Source organism: Neoarius graeffei, chromosome 3 (assembly GCF_027579695.1).
Source record: "Neoarius graeffei isolate fNeoGra1 chromosome 3, fNeoGra1.pri, whole genome shotgun sequence".
NCBI lineage: Eukaryota > Metazoa > Chordata > Actinopteri > Siluriformes > Ariidae > Neoarius > Neoarius graeffei.
In genome coordinates, this window is record NC_083571.1 from 14,191,241 (window position 1) to 14,217,903 (window position 26,663).

A 26,663-nucleotide genomic window follows, 5' to 3' on the forward strand; every position below is an offset into this window, starting at 1 on the left:
CAGTAAGGCATTACAATAATCCAACCTGGAGGTAACGAAAGCATGGACTAGTTTTTCTGCATCATGCAATGACATTAAATTTCTTATCTTTGCAATATTTCTGAGATGAAAGAAAGCTATCCGGGTGATGTTATCAATGTGAGTTTCGAATGAAAGACTGGGGTCAATAATCACTCCGAGGTCTTTTACTGCTGCACGTGAAGAAACAGAAAGGCCATCCAGAGTTACTGTGTAATCAGAAAACTTACTTCTAGCTGTATGTGGTCCTAGTACAAGTACTTCAGTCTTGTCAGAGTTAAGCAGAAGGAAATTTATAAGCATCCAGTGTCTAATGTCCTTAACACATTCCTCAATTTTATTAAGCTGGTGTCTCTCATCAGGTTTTGCAGAGACATACAACTGTGTGTCATCAGCATAACAGTGGAAACTAATACAATGTTTACGAATAATATCGCCCAGAGGTAACATATATAGAGAAAAAAGCAGTGGACCCAAGACAGAACCTTGTGGAACACCAAACTTTACCTCGGTACGTCTAGAAATATCACCATTTATATCAACATACTGATAACGATCAGTTAGATAAGACCTGAGCCAGGAGAGGGCCATTCCCTTAACTCCCACAACATTTTCTAGTCTATCCAGAAGAATGGAATGATCAATGGTATCAAATGCTGCACTAAGGTCAAGCAACACAAGTAGCGAGACACAGCCCTGATCAGACGCCAACAGTAGGTCGTTTACTACTTTAACCAGTGCTGTCTCTGTGCTAAATTATTTGGGGGTGATATTCCAAGCACCATCATTAGATGTTGAGGGATGAACATAGAAGACTGTTTCAAAGCTAGAGAGTCTTCTTTTGGCTGCTCCCATGAGGGGTCACAGCATATCTGCAAATTTGATTTGGCATAAGTTATTACACCAGGTTTATCTGGGCTTGGGACTAAGTATGCACTGGCTTGTGCAACCCCAGTGGCTGGGTATTTTAACTAATCTGCACGTCTTTGATATGTGGGAGGAAACCCATGCAGATACAGGGAGAACATGTAAACTCCACTCAGAAAGGCCCCTGCCGGCCATGAGACAACAGTGCTAATCACTGCACCACTGTTCCATGCCAGTGGAAGGTAATTATTGCTTGTCTATAAATCTTCAACTTCCTCAATATCAGCAAACTGATTGTTACATGCTTTGAGAATTTGTTTAAGGTAACGCAGGCTTATGTACTCATGTTGCAACACCAGTATGTCTTTATGCATCATTTCTAGATAGAAGTGTAATTTTAGGGCATCAGTCATCACTATGATTAGTCTCTGTCGAAGCTGCCTGGATGTGGGTGGAGCACAGAAGTACGGCAGGCTGTTGTTAGTGTTCAAATTTATTTTTATTTGGCTTTTCAGCACAATACTTTCTCACTTGGGACACACACAGTCACACACACACTCAGAGACACCCCATCATGCTCTGGTCCCAATCTCTCGTCCTCTGCTCTCTTACTCCTTTTATGGAGCGCAGTCACAGCAAGAGACACACAAACACACATTAATTGACAACAGATGTAGCGATTTGACCACTCACCTTCCCTGACTCCACCCTCCATTCACAAACCGACGCTCGGCCACGCCCCCGCTGCCACATACCCCCACTGCCCGACTCAGGCTGGGGAGCCGTCCGGCCTGCAGCATACTCCCCCGACAGGACAGGAAGTCCACCACTACCACCTTTGCCCCCAGCCTGTGGACCACCTTGAATTTGAACAGCTGGAGGGTGAGATACTAACGGGTGATCCACGCGCTGGCATCCTTCATGCGGTGGAGCCACTGGAGGGGCACATGGTCCGAACAGAGGGTAAAAGGGCATCCCAGTAGGTAGTACTGGAGGGCGAGGACTGTTCACTTGATGGCCAGGCACTCTTTCTCTATCATGCTGTACTTGCTTTCATGCATTGACAACTTCCATCTAATGTACAGCATGGGACGTTCCTCCCCCTCCAAGTTCTGGAACAGAACAGTCCCTGGTCCCCTGTCCGATGGGTCCATCTGTAAAATAAAGGGGAGAGAAAAGTCAGGGGAGTGTAAAAGTGGCCCCCCACACAGTGCAGCCTTTACCCTAGAGAAAGCCTGTTGGCATTGCTCCGTCCACTGGACTGGATCTGGTGCTCCCTTTTTAGTGAGATCAGTCAGCAGGCTGGTGATTTCAGTATAATTAGGTATGAACCTACGATAGTAGCCAGCTAGCCCCAGGAACTGTCTCACCCCCTTTTTGGTCTTGGGCAGTCTGCAATTGCTGCAGTCTTGTTAATTTGGGGATGCACCTGCCCATAACCCAAGTGGAAACCCAGATACCGTACTTCCACCCACCCAATTGCACACTTTTTTGGGTTAGCTGTGAGACCCACATGCCTCCTTGACACAGCCAATCATTGCTATAGATGATAATATCATTGAGGTACGTGGCTGCGTAGGTGGTGTGAGGGCGGAGAACCCTATCCATGAGCCGCTGGAATGTCGCGGGAGCCCCAAACAACACAAAAGGAAGTGTGATGAATTGGTGTAACCCAAATGGTGTGGAAAATGCCATTTTTTTCTCGGGATAGAGTCGTCAAGGGGATCTGCCAACATCCCTTTGTTAAATCCAGTGTCGAGTAAAAATGAGCAGTGCCTAATTGATCTAGCAGCTTGTCAATGCGAGGCATTGGGCATGCGTTGAATTTAGACACTGCATTGACCTTTCTATAGTCCACACAGAGCTGGACCAACCCGTTGGTCTTGGTAACCAGGACCACTGGGCTGCTCCTCGATTATGCCCATTTTGTGCATGGCTTTGAGTTCATCCCGGACCACTTTTTTTGTGTTCGGGCAGGCAGTAAGGGCAGCTGCACACTACCACCCCTGGGGGTGTCTCAATGTGGTGTTCTATGAGGTGGGTGTGGCCAGGCAGGGGCAAAAACATGTCGGAAAATTCCTTCTGCAACTGGACTACCTCCATGGGTTGAGCCAGGGAGAGGTGGTCTCCACAAGGAACTGGAGTGGTTGGAGATGTCAGGTTTTGTTTTTGGACCTCTGGCCCCAGCTCTGCCTTCTCTGGGACTGCTGACACCAATGCCATGGGGACCTCCTCATTCCATTGTTTTAACAGATTGAGGTGGTAAATTTGCAATGCCCCACCCCTGTCTTTTTGCCTCACCTCATAGTTGACATCCTCAACTCACCGTGTGACCTCGAAGGGCCTTTGCCACTTGATCAATTTGGAGCTCGATGTGAGCAATAATACAAGCACTTTGTCTCCCGGTGTGAACTCTCTAAGGCACGTGCCCCTGTCATACAGTCGGACTTGACATTCTTGTGCCTGCCGCAAATTCTCCTGGGCTAAGTGCGAGAGTGTGTGGAGTTTGGCATGCAGGTCAAGAACATACTGAATTTCATTCTTACTAGATGAAGGTCTCTCCTCACAATTTTCACGTAGCATGTCCAAAATGCCACGCGGCTTATGCCCATATAATAATTCGAATGATGAAAACATGTAGAGGCTTGCAGGACCTCTCGTACTGCAAATAACAGGGGCTTGAGCCATTTATTCCAATTATGTGCATCCTCACTTAGGAACTTCTGAATTATGTTTTTGAGTGTTCGATTAAAATGCTCCACTAAGCCATCCGTTTGTGGGTGATAGACACTGGTGTGGATAGACTTAATCCCCAATAGCCCATATAGTTCACGTAGTGTGCATGACATAAACGTAGTGCCTTGGTCTGTCAGGATTTCTTTCAGAACCCTGACCTGGGAGATAATACAGAAGAACGCTTCCACAATACTGCATGCTGAGATATTGCGGAGAGGCACTGCTTCCAGATATGTCATTGCATAGTCCACCAAAACTAAAATAAAGTGATATCCCTGTGCTGACTGATCTAATGGCCTGATGAGATCCATCCCGATTCTTTCAAAAGGGGTCTTGATCAAAGGGAGGGGGTGCAAAGACGCTTTTGGAGTGGCCACAGGAATTACCAATTGGCATTCATGGCATGCCGCACACCACCGATGGACATCCCCATGAATCCCCAATAGAACTGAGCCATTATTCGGGCTAGTGTTTTGTCCTGCCCTAAGTGTCCGGCCATGGGATTAAAGTGAGCCACATGGAATATGAGTTCCCTGTGGCTCTTTGGGATTAATAACTGTGTTATCCTTTCGCCAGTTTGAGTGTCCTGCATCCTTAATAATAGAAAAGTAGGGGAAGGCTGGCGTTGCATTTGGCTGGAGAATTTGACCATCGATTACTCTCACTTGGCCAAATGCATGCTGCAGAGTCTCATCTCATGACTGCTCTAATGGGAAATCCACAAGGGGCTCCCCAAGAGAGGGAGGAGGGGCAGGGTGCTCCTCACTCCACGTATCGCCCTGACGTGGTGCTGATGTAGACGGCTTTGTGACAGCTTCTCCCACCAATGCTAGTCCAAGATCTTCCCAAGACATATTACTGCAGGACCCACTTCTTACTGTGTTTCATTAACTCCTTAAATCCTGGCCAATCGTCCCCAAAATCAGCGAGTGGGTGAGACGAGGGTTAACCGCTGCCTTTACACTATGCTTTTTTTCCCCAAAATAGAATGTGGACAGACACTAAAGGGTAGTTGTGAACATCCCTGTGCACACATAACACCTTCACCACTTGTGCTCTCCCTAATGCCTCACCTTGCACCAGGCTTTGGTGGATTGAGGTCTGGTTACAGCCGGAATCCACCAAGGCCTGATAGGTATCCCCTTGGACACTTACCAGTATATGATACACTCCGGCCTGATCGAGGGTGGTTTCTGGCACATCAGGGATCTGGACCACTGGGCCCACCTCCATCGCGGAGCACTGATTTTGGAGATGTCCCGGCTCCCCGCAGCACCAGCACACTAGCCCAGGCTCTCCCTCTGCACTGGTGTTACGGACATCACTCACGTGGGGGTGGGGGAGAAGACACAGATAAGGAAGGGGGAAATGGGAGGACACCACAGGTGCGTCGGGCCAGCTGGGGGGGAGCCAGCCCCCGCGTCTGCGATGGGGGAACGGGTCGAGGACAGGAAGCAGAGGGAGAGAGAGAGGCAAGAAGAGAAGGAGAAGCACGTCTTCCTGCTGTTGGAACCACCGCCATGTTGTCCTCTGCCAGCTTGATGGCTTGATCCAGCGACGCCGAGCGATGACACTGGACCCACTCTGCCATTCCTTCAGGAAGTCGCGCGATGAACTGTTCCAGTGTCACCAGGTTGATAATTCCCTCAGCATCGCGGTTGTCTGCCCTCAGCCACCACCCTTGAGTGAGGCACCCAACTCCCAACTGCTCCCCGGGCGCTGTTAGCATGGCTGCCCACTGATCTGGGTATGTGTGTGTGCTCATTGCTCACGTGTGTGTGCATCAGGGCTTTACATTAGCACCCGCCCACCCGCCAAATGCGGGTAAAATTCGGCTTTGGTGGGTAATGACTTTAGTCTCACTAACCACTTTGGCGGGTGATGATGGCGGGTGATTAAATGTCCTCATGACATTCATCTGATGATGAATGTCATGAGGACATTTAATGTCTCTCTCTACACATGTTCACACACACACACACACACACACACACACACAATTAATAGATAATACATAATCATACTTGATAATACACAATACTTGCATATCAAAACATCAAATGTTTTTCAGTGATAAATGTTTTGAATTGGACTTTTAATATTAGAATCAGTTCAGTTGTACTGAATATTATTTTTCATATTATACGATATTTCATATTGTAAGGGGCTTGAATTTGAGTTCAATAAACAGAATACCCTGTTTATATTTTTGTCTGAATTGGTTGCATGTTTTCATATAGGGAGCTACCTTAACAGCACTGAATACTTGAGTGCTACTGTAGAGATGCATTATACGCTGCCATTCATAATTAAATCTAGATCTTCTGAACTTTAACATATCATGGTGAAGAAAAAACTGCGATTTCCTGGCAACAAAATTGTGGCTAGTGAAAAGGCTGAATGGCTAGTGACTCGGGAAAACCACTAGCCACAGTGGCCGGTGAGCAAAAAGTTAATGTAAAGCCCTGGTGTGCATGTGTGTGTTCACTGCTTCAGATGGGTTAAATGCAGAGAGGAAATTTCACAAGTGTGTGATGAATAAAGTTGTTTTCTTTCTTTTCTTTCTTTCCTGGAGCTTTTGGCCAAACGCTAATGGCCAGCCGACCTCCTCCAAGCGCAGCGAGCGGAAGCGCTGATGCTGTTGCTCCGGGGAGCGGCCGACATGCTGGAGGATGGCTTTTTTGAGGTCCGCGTATTCGAGCCGGCTGTCGGCAGGGAGCTGCAGCCCGGCGAGCTGCGCCTCGCCAGTCAGCAGGGGAAGGAGGCACGCTGTACACTGCTCGACCCGCCAACCCCACGCTTGCTCAAAGAGCATGAGAAAGGCTTCTGGATTGTCGTGCAGACCCATCTTTGTTAGGGTGAGGTGGGGAGGGTCCACTACAGTGGCAATCATGGACCCCACCAATGCAAGTAGGTGCCAGAATGCCTGGCGGTCTTCTTGTTGGGCCAGCATCAAGGCTTAGAACCGTTGTTCCTGCTCCTTTTGGAAGGCGATCAGTGCTTGATGCTGGTTTTGCTGTGCTGTGGCGAGGGTACGGAGGAGGTCTTTAAAGGGCGAGGACTCCATGGGGGGGGTTCCCTTCTGCACTCCCAGGTTTTAGCACCACTGTAGAAGCTGCCCGGATGTGGGTGGAGCACAGAAGTACAGCACGCTGTTGTTAGCATTCAAATTTGCTTTTATTTGGCTTTTCAGCACAATACTTTCTCACTTGGGACACACACACAGACACACCGTCATGCTCTGGTCCCAATCTCTCATCCTCTATTCTCTTACTCCTTTTATGGAGCACCATCACTGCAAGAGACACACAAATACACATTAACTGACAACAGGTGTAGCGATTTGACCACTCACCTTCCCCGACTCCGCCCTCCATTCACAAACCGACGCTTGGCCACGCCCCTGCTGCCACAGTCTCCTATAGACAATACAATTCTAATTCAATTAATTTCTCTGTCACTCATTTAAAAATACAAAAAGTTAAGTATTATTTCTCCACAAAGATCTCAAGAAACTTAACTGGTGGCATGGTGGTGTAGTGGTTAGCACTGATGCCTCATAGAAAAAAGCTTCTGGGTTTGAGCCCAGTGGCTGATGGTGGCTTTTCTGTGTTGAGTTTGCATGCTGTCTGTGTGGGTTTGCTCCGGTTTCCCCCACAGTTCAAAGACATGCAAGTTAGGTTAACGTGTGGGTAAATCCACCTCAAATCACCAGATTTCAGAAAACGTTATATAATTTATAGGCATTTAATTAATTAATTAATTAATTAATTACAGTTTTCAGCAAGCTATAAACTGACATATGCAACTGTGGATCTTCTTTTATAGTAGTTAAAGACATCTAGTACCTAAAAACAACTCCTGAAAATTTCATGCATCTAGCATGAATAGCTCAAAAGTAATAACTTATTGAACTTAGCATCTTTTTCTGCACCACTCATTCATTCATTCATTCATTATCTCTAGCCGCTTTATCCTTCTACAGGGTCGCAGGCAAGCTGGAGCCTATCCCAGCTGACTACGGGCGAAAGGCGGGGTACACCCTGGACAAGTCGCCAGGTCATCACAGGGCTGACACATAGACACAGACAACCATTCACACTCACATTCACACCTACGGTCAATTTAGAGTCACCAGTTAACCTAACCTGCATGTCTTTGGACTGTGGGGGAAACCGGAGCACCCGGAGGAAACCCACGCGGACACGGGGAGAACATGCAAACTCCGCACAGAAAGGCCCTCGCCGGCCCCGGGCTCGAACCCAGGACCTTCTTGCTGTGAGGCGACAGCGCTAACCACTACACCACCGTGCCGCCCCTGCACCGCTCATTTTTACAGTAAAATCAGTGTCGTGCCCCATTTTTAAAGCCCCAATATCTCAAAAACTAATAAAGATATATAGCTGAAATTTTATATGGTATTTACTGGGAATAAGAACATTAGTTTGTGAAAGTATGAAGCAAATCAGAGATGGTCAGTTGGGAGGCCTCCGGTGAGTTCATATGGACTGACCCATGGGGTAGCCATGGCCTGAGGTTGGGCTGATGTGCCCTTGAGCGAGGCACCTAACCCTCAACTGCTCCAGGGCAGCTGTAGCATAGCTACCTACTGCTCTGGGTATGTATGTGTACTCATTGCTCACTTGTGTGTGCATGTGTGTGTTCATTGCTTCAGATGGGTTAAATGCAGAGGTTGAATTTCATTGTGTGCTTAAGTCTGTGTTTGAGTGTACGTGTGACAAATAAAGGCTTCTTGTTGGACTTAAATATTAATTCATGGCTACACTTTATACATCCACCATGTCACCTAAGCAGCTCTGTACTCAGAGGCTCATGGAACGAAATTCTTCCACTGGATTAAATAATATTTAAATTGTAGTTATACACTGCAATCAATAGCATTACTCTTCCATGACATTTGGATCTCTGTATCGAGTGATTTGGTATATTAACCCATTGAATGGTTTAAATAATTGTAGATGTGCCTGACAAACTTTGTAAAAGCAATGTAATCATTTGTACTTGTGGTTGATCTGTTGATGTACACAACAAATTCCCAGAATGGTTTCACTGGAACTTTCTAAAGTGAGCAATAAGGAATGGTGAGTATAAGCCAGGTGAGTATTTCCTCAGTTGAATCTAGTTAGCTGCAGTTCTTGCTAATTAGACAATATTTTTACACACTATGTTACTAAATAGGCTAATTTATGTACTTCTAAGGAGTTACTGACAGACTTTAAGAATGTATGCTTGCAAAACCAGCTCAGAGCAAACAGATTAAACTATTTATCATTTCTTTAGTTTGAAACAAAGCTCACAGAAACTGGAGATCAAAAGAAATAATCTCATATTCAATCCCTGTTGTATGGTAGCATCAAAGAGGTATGTTTTTGTGCCAGTTTTTCCATTTAGACCTCATTGCAGTCCTCCGATGATTTGTTGCTTCGCTGCATTGTGCCTAATTTCCTGCTAATAGCAGTAATTTTAATGATAATTTTACATTCGTACTGTCTTCTTGACTCACAAATGTGTCCTGTAAAATGATAATCTGTTCATTAAACTGTGTTTGTTTTATTATTGAAGATGCTATAGTTTAACAAGAGCTTCCTGTATTCATGCTGGTTTGAATATAAATTTAGACTGGGAGTATGTTTTAGATTTTAATACATTTAACTTGTTACTTTGTGATTTGTACTGATGAGTTGTTTGTAAAAGAGTTGACACTGAGCTGGTTCTTTGAGGTGAAAGTTGGATATACAGTACTGTACAAAAGCACATGTAAATAAATGCTGTAGACCAAAAATGGCTTAAAAATAATGAAATGAAATGTTTCAACATTAAAAAAATATTATAAACAGCAGTAAGTTGTAATAAATTAAACAAAGTCAGTATTTGGTGTGAGTTGACCCTTTGTTTAAAAAAAAAAGTCGTCTCAGGTACAATGAGTGCAGTTTTATAAGGAGATGAGCTGTAGGTTTTATTGAGCATCTTGCAGAACCAGCCCCAGTTCTTCTGGACACTTTGACTGTCACACTTGCTTCTTAATTTTGCACCAAAACCCAGTAGCCTTCATTATGTTTTCTTTTTTAATCTGAAAAGTGGTCTCTTGTGTAATATGCTGCTCAGATACAAATTTTTTTTTTCTGTAACATTTAATTTTGTGCTGGAAAACCAACGTTTGAAACTCTAAAATGTTTTTGTACTGACTCGATAATGTAAAAGTCATAAAATAGAAATCTATAGCAAAGTTTATATGAAAAAAAATAGGGGGCCTAAGACTTTTGTACACAACTGTATTTGTCACATACACAAGTTTAAAAAAAAAAGTTTTGCTCCTCATCTGTCTTTTCATGAAGAAATCTTCAGAATCCTCATCTGTTTGTTAGTTTATCAGAGCAGTCTTAAACAAATATTAAATATGGTTTCTCTTATTTTGTGCAGGTTATCATCTCAAAATCATAAGACTGTATTTTTTTTCCAAATTTCTTTATTGAATTTTTGCAGACAGTACAGAAAAATGCATCGATGTCAGATTGTGCCGAAGTATCTGCGTTAGAGTGAAGTACAAAAAAAAGACAAAAAGAGAACCCCAACATGAATCCCACTATCCCTCCCAACAACCCATGTCAGATGTAGTCACAACAAATGACTAAATTATTACACAACATATAACAACATAAGTAAATAATTGCAGTACAATAAAACAAAACACACACAAAAAAAAACCCCGAAAACAGGGGGATAGAGGAGAGATGTAAATAAAGAAAGTGTGTATGTGGGGGGGTATTCTCTCTTTCCAACTGTTAAGAAGCGCCCTCGGCATCATCAGGAGTAACATTAAGGCTATTAGTAATATAAGCCAGCAGTGGGTCCCAAGTTTTATGAAATGCTGTCAAAGATCCCTTCTGAGAAAACCTTAACTTCTCTAATTTTAGACATTGTAAAAATTTCCCGTATCCAACTATTGTGAGTTGGTGGAGAAATTTGTTTCCATTTGAGAAGAATGGCACGCCTGGCAAGCAAGGTGGTGAAGGCCAGGACACACTGTGTAGAAACGGAGATTTTTAGACAGAGGGAGACCAAAAAGAGCAGTCAGGGGATTTGGTTCTAAATTTGTGTTGAGAGCCTGTTTGAGAGTTTGAAATATATTGGACCAAAAGTTGGTCAGCCTCAGGCACGTCCAGAACATGTGTACATGGTCGGCTGGGGACTGTTTACAGCGGTTACAGGCATCACTGTGGTTTAGATATATCTTTGCTAATTTAGCATTAGTAAAATGGGCTCTGTGAAACACCTTCCACTGTAATAGACCGTGCCTAGCACAAATTGACGAAGAATGAATCAGTTTTAAGATGTCTCTCCACTGGACATCAGTAATGTCTACTCCCAAATCCTTCTCCCACGCATTTTTAGGTGATACAATGGGGACTGAGTTCAGAAGTGCAATCTTATTATAAATGCCAGATATCAGTCGCTTTTACCGCAAGTTGAGAGACAGTAATTGGTCAATTTCGGCTTCAGAGGGGTGATTTGGGAAATGTGAAACTGTTTTTGGATAAAGTGTCTCACTTGAAGATACCGAAAAAAATGGCTATTGGGTAGGTTGTATTTATCTGACAGAGATGCAAAGGACGTGAAAACACCTTCATACAGGTCATTAAGTCTTCTGAGGCACTTATCTGACCATAGACGAAATGTAGGGTCAGAGCAAGAAGGAAGAAATGCATGATTATTCAAAACTGGAGCACAAGTCGAAGCTCTATGTAAGCCGTGCTGTTTCCTGAACTGGATCCAAATTTTAATTGTATTTGTGATGACCGGATTGGGTGAGACATTATGGGCACTTATGGGGAGCTGGGAACAGATCGTAGAGTGTAAGGAGCAAGAAGAGGATGATATCTCAGTGTGAGCCCAAGGTGGACAGGTGTCTACACCCTCCCCATGGAGCCAATATATAAATTTATTGATGTTGCAGGCCCAAAAATAGCGGCGAAAATTTGGCAATGCTAGTCCCCCTTCAGGTTTAGAAAGTTGAAGAATGTTTTTTTAATACGGGCTGGTTTATTATGCCAAATGAAAGCACTGAGTTGTTGGTCGAGGTTAACAAAAAAGGATTTACTAAGACAAATTGGGATGTGTTGAAAAAGATACAGAAATTTCAGAAGAATAACCATCTTAATGAGATTAACTCGGCCTGCAAGGGACAAGGGGAGGGCAGCCCATCTAGACAAGTCCGACTTGCATATATCTAATAGGGGCTGAAAATTCTTCTGAAAGAGTTCCCTGAAGGGGCTGGTAATAAACACCCCCAAATACTTGAATCCTTCTTCAGCTATTTTGAAAGGAAATAGAGAATGTGGGAGGGATCTCGCCAAATTATGAACAAAAAAATAGCCCGTGTCCACATGGGTTTCCTCTGGGTGCTCCGGTTTCCCCCACAGTCCAAAGACATGCAGGTTAGGTTAACTGGTGACTCTAAATTGACCATAGGTGTGAATGTGAGTGTGAATGGTTGTCTGTGTCTGTGTGTCAGCCCTGTGATGACCTGGCGACTTGTCCAGGGTGTACCCCGCCTTTCACCCATAGTCAGCTGGGATAGGCTCCAGCTTGCCTGCGACCCTGTAGAACAGGATAAAGCGGCTACAGATAATGAGATGAGATGAGCTCACTTTTCTGAATGTTCAATTTATACCCTGGTAGGTGCCCAAACTGATCCAGAGTTGACAAAATTGAGGGGAGGGAGGATGTAGGATTTGAAATAAATAAGAGAAGGTCATCAGCATATAAAGAAAGTTTATGAACTAAACCAAAGCAAGAAATGCCTTCAAACTCATTCTGGTTTCTAAGCCAGATAGCTAGCGGCTTGATGGCTATATTGAACAACAAAGGAGAAAGTGGACAGCCCTGTCGGGTCCCAAGTTTGAGAGGGAAGTATACTGAATGAATGCCATTAGTATTTACAGAAGCACAGGGGGTGGCATATAGAAGTTTAACCCAAGAAATAAAGTTAGAATCAAAGCCAAATTTCTCTAAGATGAAAAATAGAAATCCCCACTCCACCCGATCGAAAGCTTTCTCTGTGTCAAGCGCCACTACGATTTCAGGAGTGTTTGACGTGGGTGAGAATATGATGTTCAACAGCCTTCTGGTGTTAAAGAATGGATGTCTCCCCAATGTGAAGCCTGTCTGGTCTAATGAGATTATTGATGGCATCACACTCTGGAGAAGGAGGGCAAGAACCTTTGCGAGAATCTTATCTATGTTTAAAAGTGAGACAGGTCTATAGTTCCCACAAGAGGTAGGATTTCTGTCTTTCTTCAGAAGCAGTGAAATAGATGCCTCATACAAGGTCACTGGTAGTCTGCCTTCAATAAAGGAATCATTGAACATTCTCACAAGGATAGGAGCTAGTAACATCGAGGATGCCTTAAAGAACTCGGTTGTAAAACCGTCGGGACCGGGAGATTTCCTGTTTTGCATAGAATTGATTGCTTCATATACCTCTGACAAAGTGATGGGTCTACCCAGTTCTCTAGCGATTTTTACGTCAATCTGAGGATACATTAACCAGTCTAAAGGATTAGGGGTCGCTGCCATAGTTGGGGCAACCCAACATATATATTCAGAAGTATACAGCGTGGTATAGAAATCAGAAAAAGATTTATTGATAACTACTGGATCCGAAGTGTGGCTACCATTAGGTAGCTTAATTTGAGAGATCAATCTAGAAGCACTAGTTGCACGGGCCTGCTGTGCCAGGAGTCTCCCTGCCTTACCGTATCTCCTTGCTCAAAAAAGTTTTGTTTTGATTGTCGCAGCTGTCTCTCCACTATGCGTGTCATTAACAGGTCATGTTCCGAATGTAGTAGTAACCGTTTCTTATAGAGGGTGGGGGATGGAGAGGTGGAGTAAGTTCCATTGAGCTTTAGAAGTTCCTCTGCAATCTCCACCAGCCTAGCCTGTTCAGCCCTTCTCATTTGGGAAATATAAGAGATCACCTGTCCACGAATAGTGGCTTTAAGCGCTTCCCACAGAATGCTACTGCTGACATCAGGGGTGTCATTAAACTCTATGTAAGAACGAATTTGAGTCGCAACAAAATCTTTAAACTTATTATCTGACAGCAAGTGCGAACTGAACCTCCATCGTGAACGTGGAGTTGTCTCCCGTGGAAAACTAACGTCAACTGTAGTAGGGGCATGATCAGAGATAGTTATTGGGTGGTACTCACATGCATTCACACAATCTAGGAGATTATTATCAAGTAGAAAGAAATCAATTCGGGAGAATGTGTGGTGTACATGGGAAAAAAAGGAAAAAACTATCATGGGGTTTTTTAAACCTCCAGGGATCAGAGATTCCCAACTGCGATGCGTACAATTTTACTACGTTCGCTGATTGACAGTGTGATGTGCGTAGGGGAAGATCTGTCAAGAGTCACATCCTGCACCAAATTGAAGTCCCCACCCATGATAATGCGGTGACTATCTGCATTTGGAATTTTTGCAAAGAGCCTAGTAAAGAATTGGTCATCATCCCAGGTCGGCGCATAAACTGAAATTAAGATCACTGATATATTCTGAAGCGTGCCCAAAACTATGACATAGCGGCTGTCAGTATCTAGAATTACCTTTGTTGGTTCAAAGAGGACCCTTTTATGAATAATAATGGCTGCCCTTCTAACCTTATCTGTAAATTTTGAATGGAATAAGTGGCTCATCCACGCTCTTTTAATACGTGGGGTGTCAGATGTTTTGAGATGTGTTTCTTGCAAAAACATCACGTCCCCTTTAAGGTACTGTAACTGTGTCAAAATCTTACCAATTTTAATCCCGTTGTTCATGCCCTTAGTATTCCAGGAAATCAGACGCAGTCCATTCACAGCATTAGCCATAAAGCTGACAATAACACGTTAAATTGACATTGCATTACCTGTATTCTGCACTGTAATGAAGGAAGAGAGAATGGGGAGGAAGAGTTGAAAAGGGAAAGAGAAAAAACAAAAAGAAAAGAAAAGGGGGGGGACACAAAAACAAAACATTAACAACATTTGTGACCACCCTGAGGGCTACACCCATAGAAAGAAACATCATCTGAGCACTCCAGCTCACAGCTAACCGCTAAACTAAGTCTTCCGGGGTCTCCTCCCTTGCATTAACAATATTTGACCCCTTAAGTCACAGAGAGAAAACGTCAAAAAAACAAGTTGAGTACTGTATTCCAGACCAGATATGCAAACAACTAACACTTAAGGTAAATAAGCACCAAGATTTCTTAAAGTAGGCAGGCCATTAACATGTTCCTATACATCAAATGAGATTAACAAAATACCTACATGTAAGAAACACTGATGTCCATCATGGGTTAGAGATGATTAGGTTCTAACAGATAGAAAAGAGAATTTAAAATAAAACTGTAAGGAAAATATGTAATAACCAACTGCAATCGGCATGTGAACAAGCTTCCCGTATTTATCACGAGAGCGGGTTGAAGATAATCTTAATTCCTAAAATAGTGTAAACGAGAGGGAAGAAAAATGAAAAAGAGGGAATTCAGAAATATTAGTGGATACTGGATCTCAAATCAATGTACAGGTAATATAGTAAAATGTCTAGCCAGTGACTTTTGTTCAAAACTCTGCACATTCATAATACCAGCAATCCATCAGCACCATGACAACTAATGACGCGGTTTGAGAATTAACTCCAGGCCCATCTGGGGCTGGTCATGACACAGTTTTATCACATTAACTCCGGTGCGTAGTCCTCGTAGATGGAGATGGGGGAGCCTCTGTACTGTAGCTTGCCTCTCCTGGCTCGGGCTTCGCGTATGATCCTCTCCTTCACCTGGTACCTGTGCAGCCTGATAATGACGGGCCGTGCTCTCTGCCCCTGCTTCGGTTTCTCGAACAGCGTACGATGAGCTTGGTCACATTCTGGCGGAGAGCTCAGGACATCTTCGCCAAAAACTTCCATGAGCAGCTCTGCAAAAAAGGCCGTGGGCCATGGCCCCTCCACTGACTCAGGTACGCCGACCACTCTGATATTGTTCCGCCGACTTCGGGACTCCAGGTCGCTAACTTTAGCTAACAGCTTAGCATTGCTCTCCGTCAGTGTAGCACAGGATGCCTCCAATGACAGCAAGTGCTTATCTTGTAGAGTAGCATTTACAGTACCTCGAGAGAGACCATCTTCTGAGCGTGATCTGACACCGTGGTGTAGACATGGTCCAGCTTTGATTCAAGTGTTGAGATGGAAGATTTGAAGTCAGTGGAGAGGGCTTGGCGGTGTTCTTCCAGGAGGTTAGCAATGGCTGCCATGCTAAATCCATCACTTGCCTCAAGCGCGGAACTGACCTTGGCACCCTGGTCTTTTACATTCTGTCTGGTCACATACGTTGACATATTTAGCTGGTGTGTTCGTCAGAAAAGACGAGTACGGCTATTGTTGTGACTTTTGGGGTCTTAAAGCGTGAAAATGAAAATAGTTGCGGGAGCGAGACTCGAGACACGTCTACTCCATCGCAGCCCGGAAAGCCTCCCATAAGACCGTATTTGTCATAAAAAGTACCATAATTAGAAACAATAATGTTATCACTTTTTTCTTATTTGGTCACTTGCATTACTCATATGATGGAATTACAGTTCAATAAAATGAATGTCTTCATATGTATAAACTCTTGAAGCTATATAAGAATTATAGTATTTTTTAAAAATTCCTGTACAATCAGTTTTCCCTATTAAATGAGAAATAGTGTAGGAAGATAAAGAAATGCCTCGAGTACTTCTCAAGTTCCTTGTGCTGAAGTCATTTTCTGGTTTCTTACTTAAGAATAAGCCAAAAGAGACTCACCACAGAGACATATTTGTGTTTATATATGTTAATTTCAGGACTTTTTGCCGAAGTGAAATTAATCCAGTTATTAGGAAATTCTAACACAATAAGTTATTCATTGCTTAATGAAAGCAAGGTACAAAGCTGTTTTCACCCCCACAATTCAGTTAGAACAAACTGTATGCTTTCCTTCATTTCTGTGAATGAACCAAAGCCAACTGGTGTCCAGGTTTGGAAACAAAAAAGGCAAAAGCAGAAACAATAGTGAGGGGGAACAGTCATGGAAAGATACTGAAGCATACATAATGAAAGAACTCTGATAGAAGTCAAGTCAAGTTTATATGTATAGCAATTTTAACAATAAACATTGTCGCAAAGCAGCTTTACAGAATTTGAACGACTTAAAATATGAGCTAATTTTATCCCTAATCTATCCCCAATGAGCACACCTGTGGCGACGGTGGCAAGGAAAAACTCCCTCAATCGACATGAGGAAGAAACCTTGAGAGGAACCAGACTCAGAAGGGAACCCATCCTCATTTGGGCAACAACAAACAACATGACTATAACATTCACAGTCCTAACATAAAGTCAGCTTCGTTGATGCTATAAACCCCCCACCGACGGAAACCCGAGCGCAAAACCGTTCACGACGACCACAGTCCCTAAGTCAGCAAGTCAACTGCAGTCCTAAAGTCAGCAAGTCAACTGCAGTCCCCAGCCACAAAAGCACCACTGCAAGAGTCCACAGCATCTCCCAGGTGTGACCCCCAACTGTGCACATGGGGCCACCCTCCACAGGGGCGATGCGATGAGACTCCAACCAGACATAGGGCACCAGGATGGATCAGGCAGGTCCAAGGAGCAGAGGAGGTCAGCATCTCGATCCCAGGACCGACATGTAACTCAGAGGGACAGATGGGGGGGAAGAGAGAGAAAACACAGATTGTTAGGTATGCCCAATGTCACCTCAATAAGTAGGAACAGTATACATATTGCACTGAGTACAAGCAGGGACTCCGGCAACTAATTATGACAGCATAACTAAAAGGGGAGAGCCAGAAGGTAACACAGGCATGAGGGAGCCCCAGGACATAAAGCAGCCAGCCACTACACCATGAACAAATTCGAGTGAGAAGCAAGTGGGGGACTGACAGCATCCATACATCCCAGTTTACCAAAACACTTTGTCTGAGGACCCTCCAGATCTACACCTTTACCTCATAAACACCATTAACAAAAGGCTTGACTAAACAGATATGTTTTCAGCCTAGACTTAAACACTGAGACTGTGTCTGATTCCTGAACACTACTTGGAAGGCTGTTCCATAACTGTGGGGCTTTGTAAGAAAAAGCTCTGCCCCCTGATGTAGCCTTCACTATACAAGGTACCAGCAGATAGCATGCACCTTTTGATCAAAGAGGCGTGGCGGGTCATAGAGGAGCAGAAGTTCACTGAGGTACAATGGTGCGAGACCATTCAGTGCTTTAAAGGTCAATAGTAGTATTTTATAATCAATATGAAATTTGATTGGGAGCCAATGCAGTGTGGATAAGACAGGGGTGATGTGGTTATATTTTCTAGTTCTAGTAAGGACTCTTGCTGCTGCATTTTGAACTAACTGGAGCTTTTTTTATGCACTTATTGGAACATCTAGACAGTAAGGCACTACAATAATCCAACCTGGAGGTAACAAAAGCATGAACTAGTTTTTCTGCATCATGTAGTAACATTAAATGTCTTATCTTAGCAATATTTCTGAGATGAAAGAAAGCTATCCAGGTAATGTTATCAATGTGAGTTTCGAATGAAAGACTGGGGTCAATAATCACTCCGAGGTCTGTGTCATCAGAAAACTTACTTCTAGCTGCATGTGGTCCTAGTACAAGTACTTCAGTCTTGTCAGAGTTAAGCAGAAGGAAATTAAAAAGCATCCAGTGTCGAATGTCCTTTACACATTCCTCAAGTCTATTAAGCTGGTGTCTCTCATCTGGAAACATACAACTGTGTGTCATCAGCATAACAGTGGAAACTAATACAATGTTTATGAATAATATCACCCAGAGGTAACATACAGTGGTGCTTGAAAATTATATGATTGTTATGGTGCTACCACATTGTTCACCATGAAACATGGATTATTTAAGCACTGCCTAAAAGCAGAGCTCCCGATGAGTATCAAATGTGTGCAAGTGGCGGCCAAAGCTGTCACTCATTATTCATGTTCTGGGAGGATCTGTCAGCCCAGGAAGCTGTATTTGTTATGCTACAGATGCTCACTGCTGTGCCTCTGTCAGAGGTTTAGCACAGTATGTTAAAAAGATTTGCTGTCTGTCATCCTGATATGTCATTCATGCACAATGTAAAGTTTGTGTGCTGTTTATTGATTGGGCTTCATTTGTATTCGGTGCACTGGTTGAACTATGGTTTAGCACGAGACTTTGAGTGCAGAGGTTAATGGTGCACATTTGGCGAACTTGTAGAGGTCCTTGTTTGAGTGGAGTGAGGTATGTAACTGTAGAAATCAGAGCGGGTGGGTGGAGCACAGAAGTACGGCAGGCCAGAACTGAGTTCCAAAAACTCTTTTTATTCACACTTTTCAGTCGCAAAACACACTCTCCCAGCCACACGCATACACACACACACACACACACAAGCCATCTGGTTGGGGAGAGAACTCTTCCTCTGCGCTCTCTCTTTATATGCACATACACTGCACATACACAATAGCCATTTAGCCATAGTACCTACTGCTTACTTTAATAAATGGGACTAGAACAGAGCTAGGGCTTACCAAGTGCACCAGGCTGACAGACAACAAGAGGAGAGAAGGGGCAGAGGCCCAGGAAAGAAACACAAACGAAATCACAGCACACAACAAAATCACAGCACACAACTGTCAATACAAAAAAAAAAAAATCACCCATTGTGCACACAGCAAAGGAAAAAACGAGAAAGCTCCACCACCTCCAAGTCAGCCGAGGACCCACCTGGATTGCTACTCTCCTGTCCAAAAAGGGAGAAAAAAAAAAAATACACAGATCAGGCAGATACCTACAGCAGCTACTGGCATTCTAAAGGGTTAAATACACTTAGAGCACAATAATGTGACTTAACTTTCCTCACAGCTAGGGCTGAACATTGTCCCGAAGCGCTCCCACTGGACGGGAAGGAAAAAAAAGCTACCCTGGTCACAGGAGGCAAAGTTAGACGAGTCATACAGATCCACAAGTATACATACACTCTTTCTACATATACTTAACTGGCATCATGCCCAAACACACCATACACATCCACCCACAAACACACAAGACAAAAAAAAAAAAAAACCACCACAGGCATGACTACATTTGCCCACTCTGTAGTACATTTCACAAACAAAACAAGCAAAACCAAAAAGAAAACTACAGGCACTTAATTACTACAACTTGGCCGCTTTGCACCAAGCCCCCCCCAAGTGTGCAGTAGCCCACAGGCTAACAGCGACTGTGAAGCAGCAGCAAGCAAGCCGAGCAGCCACCATTTGTAAGTGGACAATCAAACGGGAGACAAAACAGCAGCAGCGAAAGTTGTGGGAACAGCAGGCAAGCAGCTTCCAGCACATGCAGATCTGGAAAACAAAAAACTTAAAATGCTAGATCGCTTTATAAGCCACACATAGCAGGATTAAAAAAAAAAAAAAAAGTACATGCATACCACCAGGGGCGTCACTAGACCCAAGACCATACTGGGGCACAAAAGGGGCACAGGAAATGTATGCGAGCGCGCGAAGCGCGCGAGCTAAAAATTTTGCACTATATTTATATTTATATTTTTATATAATATATATTACATTTTATGTAATATATATTATATTTTATGTAATATATATTTATATATTGATATTTATATTTAGAAACGGCCTGCTTAAAACTAGTCACTAGAGCTGTAAAACTCAAAATGATTACGAGGACACTGAATCCAGGTCAATCATTTAATAATAACAGTATGAATATTTGCAACATTTGTGATAATAGCAATGTAATACTTATACTGTTGGTAATATTGTAAAAGAACATATTAACATACAATACAACACCGCCGAGTTTTTAAACTCAACCAAGAGTACTTAATGGCCAACAGTATTCACACTTGATACCTTTTAAATCACCAAACATATCTTTGTAAGCACACGCATTTTCAGCATTGAACATCTCTAAACACAATCCAAAAGCCTCTAAAAGCACCACTGTGTGTGTGTGTGTGTGTGTGTGTGTGTGTGTGTGTGTGTGTTACAAAAATGACAGTGGAATTACTGTCTACTAACCTGTAAACAGTTGAAAAACACGGAGAGATGGTTTCCCCTGCTCTGAATTTCATTGCATCTGAGGGCTGCTGGAGTCTGCGGTCCCCATAGCAACCAAGATGTTACTCATGTCACGCGCACACTTTTTTCACATTGCTTAGTGTGCGCGAGGCCAGCCAAAACTACCAATGTAAAAGCATTGTAGATGGTCTTCTTCGCGCATCGGTTAGCCTACCCCACGTTATGAATTAATTAAATTGCAGCTATTCCCAAGTTTAAAATTCAGAGCGTTTCGTCACTGGATTTTTTTTACTGGGGCACTACAGATCTATACTGGGGCACGTGCCCCAGTAAAATACCCCTGGCGACGCCGATGCATACCACACAAACAATGCTTTCGCTCCACTATGGACCAGGAAGAAAAAAAAACTCCGAAGCCAGTACATGCTCCGACTAAATCAGAGAGGCTGACGAAGCAGGAAGAACGGTTTAGATCACTATAAGTCCCGTATAAGACGATAGGAAGATTAGCAGATACAGAGATGCCTACCCCAAATTTTGAATTTCAGTATTCTTGAAAACATTTCAGTATTTTGGAATGACTTTCAGTAACATTAATTTATGCACATTTCCATTATAAAGAGGTGTATATACCAATATGTTTAACATTTAAATTATTAAAAAGTACTGTTTTGTGTGAATTGAATAAACAAACATGAGCAGCCATCTCAACTGAATTTCCACTCAACAAATTTCTAGAGCATACAATATATCACATTTTTATAAATACAAGTGTTCCCTGTTTGCTGACATTACGGTTGACTACCAATCATTGGTATTGAATGTAACTCCTCAAAAGTATTATATTATATTGCCTGGCAAAATGTTCTACCTGTTAACGGATTCTAATAAAATTTTTAAAAAATCTTATTTCATGCCAAAGAGTCCGACATTGTTATCTTAATGTCCCAATATATAAATATTTCAGCATAATGCTTCAGAAGAGACATTGAATAAAATTACATTTATATTGTATTTAAAACAGTGGAATGATCAATTTTTTGCCACAATCCCAACACTAATCATAAAATTCTGTTTTTGATCATACTACATGTACATTTGTACTTGCAACACTGAAAAGACTTTGAATTAAAGTACAGCCAGTGTTTGATATTTCAGTGAATAAAAATCATACATGTAAAAAGAAACTGAATAAGTTTAACTCACATTTCATGGCACTGATTGGCAAGTTCAACTCCAAGCATAGGTCAACCATCACCGCTTCAGCACGTGTCACGTTCCGTGTCTTTTCATCCACAGATTTCGTAAAAAACTGCTGGATACCCCCAGATTTACTTTCCGCCTGACTCGCCATTTCAGCATCCTCCATATGTTTTGTAGTTGACATGCAGCGTGCAGTCATCGCGACCACCATGAGTGATGTTAATGTCAGTTCTACACAGTTTGCAGTGCACGTATCCATTACCCTTTTGACTGGGTGTAATGCACAGCCATTCTACCGTATCGAAAATAGCGCAAACAAATGTGCGGAATCTGCGCATGTCACACACAGCACGTGCGGAATCTGCGCATGTCACACACAGCACGTGCGGAATCTGCGCATGTCACACACAGCACGTGCGGAATCTGCGCATGTCACACACAGCACGTGCGGAATCTGCGCATGTCACACACAGCACGTGCGGAATCTGCGCATGTCACACACAGCACGTGCGGAATCTGCGCATGTCACACACAGCACGTGCGGAATCTGCGCATGTCACACACAGCACGTGCGGAATCTGCGCATGTCACACACAGCACGTGCGGAATCTGCGCATGTCACACACAGCACGTGCGGAATCTGCGCATGTCACACACAGCACGTGCGGAATCTGCGCATGTCACACACAGCACGTGCGGAATCTGCGCATGTCACACACAGCACGTGCGGAATCTGCGCATGTCACACACAGCACGTGCGGAATCTGCGCATGTCACACACAGCACGTGCGGAATCTGCGCATGTCACACACAGCACGTGCGGAATCTGCGCATGTCACACACAGCACGTGCGGAATCTGCGCATGTCACACACAGCACGTGCGGAATCTGCGCATGTCACACACAGCACGTGCGGAATCTGCGCATGTCACACACAGCACGTGCGGAATCTGCGCATGTCACACACAGCACGTGTGGTTGTCGTAAAAATAAATAGCCGTGAACCGCGCATGGATTGAAAAAGTCGCTTGGACATTTAAAAACAACTCACTGGAATTTAAGACTTTATAATAATTCTGTACAGAATAACACTGGGCGGCACGGTGGTGTAGTGGTTAGCGCTGTCACCTCACAGCAAGAAGGTCCGGGTTCAAGCCCCGTGGCCGGCGAGGGCCTTTCTGTGTGGAGTTTGCATGTTCTCCCCGTGTCCGCGTGGGTTTCCTCCGGGTGCTCCGGTTTCCCCCACAGTCCAAAGACATGCAGGTTAGGTTAACCGGTGACTCTAAATTGACCGTAGGTGTGAATGTGAGTGTGAATGGTTGTCTGTGTCTATGTGTCAGCCCTGTGATGACCTGGCGACTTGTCCAGGGTGTACCCTGCCTTTCGCCCGTAGTCAGCTGGGATAGGCTCCAGCTTGCCTGCGACCCTGTAGGACAGGATAAAGCGGCTAGAGATAATGAGATGAGATGAGAATAACACTGTTTGCCGTAACATCGTATTTACATAACTTTTCCGCACAAAATACGACCAATCCGTACTAGTAGGCATCTCTGCAGATACATACCACATAAACAGTGCTCCACGCTCCACTAGACCAGAGAGAGAGAAAGCAACCTCCAGAGCCAGTGCGTACTCCTGAGGGCAAGGAGTTTCCCTCCTGTTGTAAAGTAACTAAAGTAAGCACGGCAGCAACTGAAAGTTGAACAAGGCTGCTCCACACATCCCACCACATCAACCAGGAATTAACAGCCCCCTACCATCACAACACACACCACTTCCTTAAATAGTCCAGAGTGCTCAAAATTAGTTCCTGTGTTAAGACCGAGACTTGACTCCTCCTAGTGGAGGGGAGGGGAATGTGAATATGCACCCCACTACAAAGAGTTAAAACATCAACGAAACTGTCTTCATGTTAAAACTGTTAATATTATAGTCATGCTGTCTGTTGTTGCCCAAATGAGGATGGGTTCCCTTTTGAGTCTGGTTCCTCTCGAGGTTTCTTCCTCATGTTGATTGAGGGAGTTTTTCCTTGCCACCGTCACCGCAGGCTTGCTCATTGGGGTTAGATTAGGGATAAAATTAGCTCATGTTTTAAGTCATTCAAATTCTGTAAAGCTGCTTTGTGACAATGTTTATTGCTAAAAGCGCTATACAAATAAACTTGACTTGATTTGACTTGTCTCTATGTGTCAGCCCTGCAATGATCTGGAGACTTGTCTGGGGTGTACCCCGCCTCTCACCCATAGTCAGCTGGAATAGGTTCCAGCTTGCCCGCAACCCTGCACAGGATAAGCAGTTACAGATAATGGATGGATGGATTTTTTGTGACTAATGGTTTGCCATGGGCGGCACGGTGGTGTAGTGGTTAGCGCTGTCGCCTCACAGCAAGAGGGTCTGGGTTCGAGCCCCGTGGCCGGTGAGGGCCTTTCTGTGTGGAGTTTGCTTATTCTCCCTGTGTCTGTGTGGGTTTCCTCTGGGTGCTCCAGTTTCCCCCACAGTCCAAAGACATGCAGGTTAGGTTAACTGGTGACTCTAAATTGACCGTAGGTGTGAATGTGAGTGTGAATGGTCAAGTGTCCATGTGTCAGCCCTGTGATGACCTGGCGACTTGTCCAGGGTGTACCCCGCCTTTCACCCGCAGTCAGCTGGGATAGGCTCCAGCTTGCCTGCAACCCTGTAGAACAGGATAAAGCGGCTAGAGATAATGAGATGAGATGGTTTGCCATCGCTATTATGAAGTTTATCTTTATTATTTTCAATATTCCATCCATCCATTATCCATAACCGCTTATCCTATGCAGGGCTGCAGGCAAGCTGGAGCCTATCCCAGCTGACTATGGGCAAGAGGCAGGGTACACCCTGGACAAGTCACCAGATCATCGCAGGGCTGACACTATTGCCGCTTTTCCACTACAAACGCGGCTGAGCCGTGCCGTGCCGAGTCGAGCTGAGTCGAGCTGAGCGGGGCTATTGAAGTTGCATTTCGACTACAACCGCGCTGAACCGTGCTGGCTGGAAGTGGGTGGACACATTGGGTGGAGTTAGCGAAAGTGGGTGGACGTCACGTGATGTCGTTAAGCAGCGCAAACAGTGACATCAGTGACAGTGGCGGAACAAGTCAGAGCCGGGCCGGGGGCGGGGCAAATGACCGGGCCCTTTATTAAAGCTTATCATAACATCATTTTAGGCTACAAAATGTCCGCAACTGCGGTGTTTACCAATTTCAACACTACCGGGTGCAACTATGTTATTTAGTACATCAAGTCCTTCAAACGAACATGTAACTCAGAAACAAAAAACATTAGGATACTGTACATGGCTCATAATAAAACATCAATAGCCTATACTGCGCACATTATTTGAAGGGCATACGAATGAGCGCTCAGAGTGGTGACAGGAAGAGTCAGAAATAAAAGGAGGGCGGTGCAAACCTCACTGAATGCACTGTGTTTACCAATTTCAACACTCCGGGGTGCAACTATGTTATTTTGTACATTAAGTCCTTCAAACGAACATGTAACTCAGAAACAAAAAAACATTAGGCGACATACTGTACATGGCTCATAATAAAACATCAATAGCCTACTGCGCGCATTATTTGAAGGGCATACGATGAGCCTTGCGCTCCGCGAACTCGTCCACGATGCTCTATGTCACTGATTCAGTGATCTTTTAAGCGGTAGTCTCACGACCCGGAGAGTAAACAATAAACATGGAGGACATGGAGTCGTTAGTGTTGCTGGTCTTGGTGCTGTGGCTTGCCAACAGATACTCGCAAGAGCGTATTGATGAGGCGAGGCGCATAAGGCTTCCGAAATTCTCGCAATTCATAATTATTCTTCTTCCGGGTTTGCGGTGTTTACAGATCCCAGCGCGCTCGCGGGGCGTGTGTGGGCATGTGAGGACACGCCTCCTCACCAATCAGTGCACAGGGGAGTGTCTGCTCACGCCCCCAACCTCAGTCGGCACGGTTTGGCTCGCTTCAGCCCCACTCCAAAACGGTGCGAGTTTTAGGGGCTAAGCAGGGCTGAAACGAGCTGAGTCGTGCTGGTTTTTGGTAGTCGAAACGCGAGCCGTGTCGGGCTGAAGTGAGCTGAAGCGAGCTGAAGTGAGCTGAAAAAGGGTAGTGGAAAAGGGCCATATGTGTCAGCCCTGTGATGACCTGGTGACTTGTCCAGGGTGTACCCCGTCTTTCGCCCGTAGTCAGCTGGGATAGGCTCCAGCTTGCCTGCGACCCTGTAGAAGGATAAAGCGGCTAGAGATAATGATGAGATGAGATATTATACTTGGTCATTTATTTATTGAGGAAAATGATCCAGTATTACATATCTGTCAGTGGCAAAAGTATGTGAACCTTTCCTTTCAGTATCTGGTATGACCGCCTTGTGCAGCAGTAACTGCAACTAAACGTTTCCAGTAACTGTTGATCAGTCCTGCATACTGCCTTGGAGGAATTTTAGCCCATTCCTCCATACAGAACAGCTTCAACTCTGAGATGTTGGTGGATTTCCTCACATGAATTGCTCGCTCCAGGTCCTTCCACAACATTTCGATTGGATTAAGGTCAGGACTTTGACTTGGCCATTCCAAAACATTAACTTTATTCTTCTTTAACCATTCTTTGGTAGAACGACTTGTGTGCTTAGGGTCATTGTCTTGCTGCATGGCCCACCTTCTCTTGGGATTCAGTTCATGGACA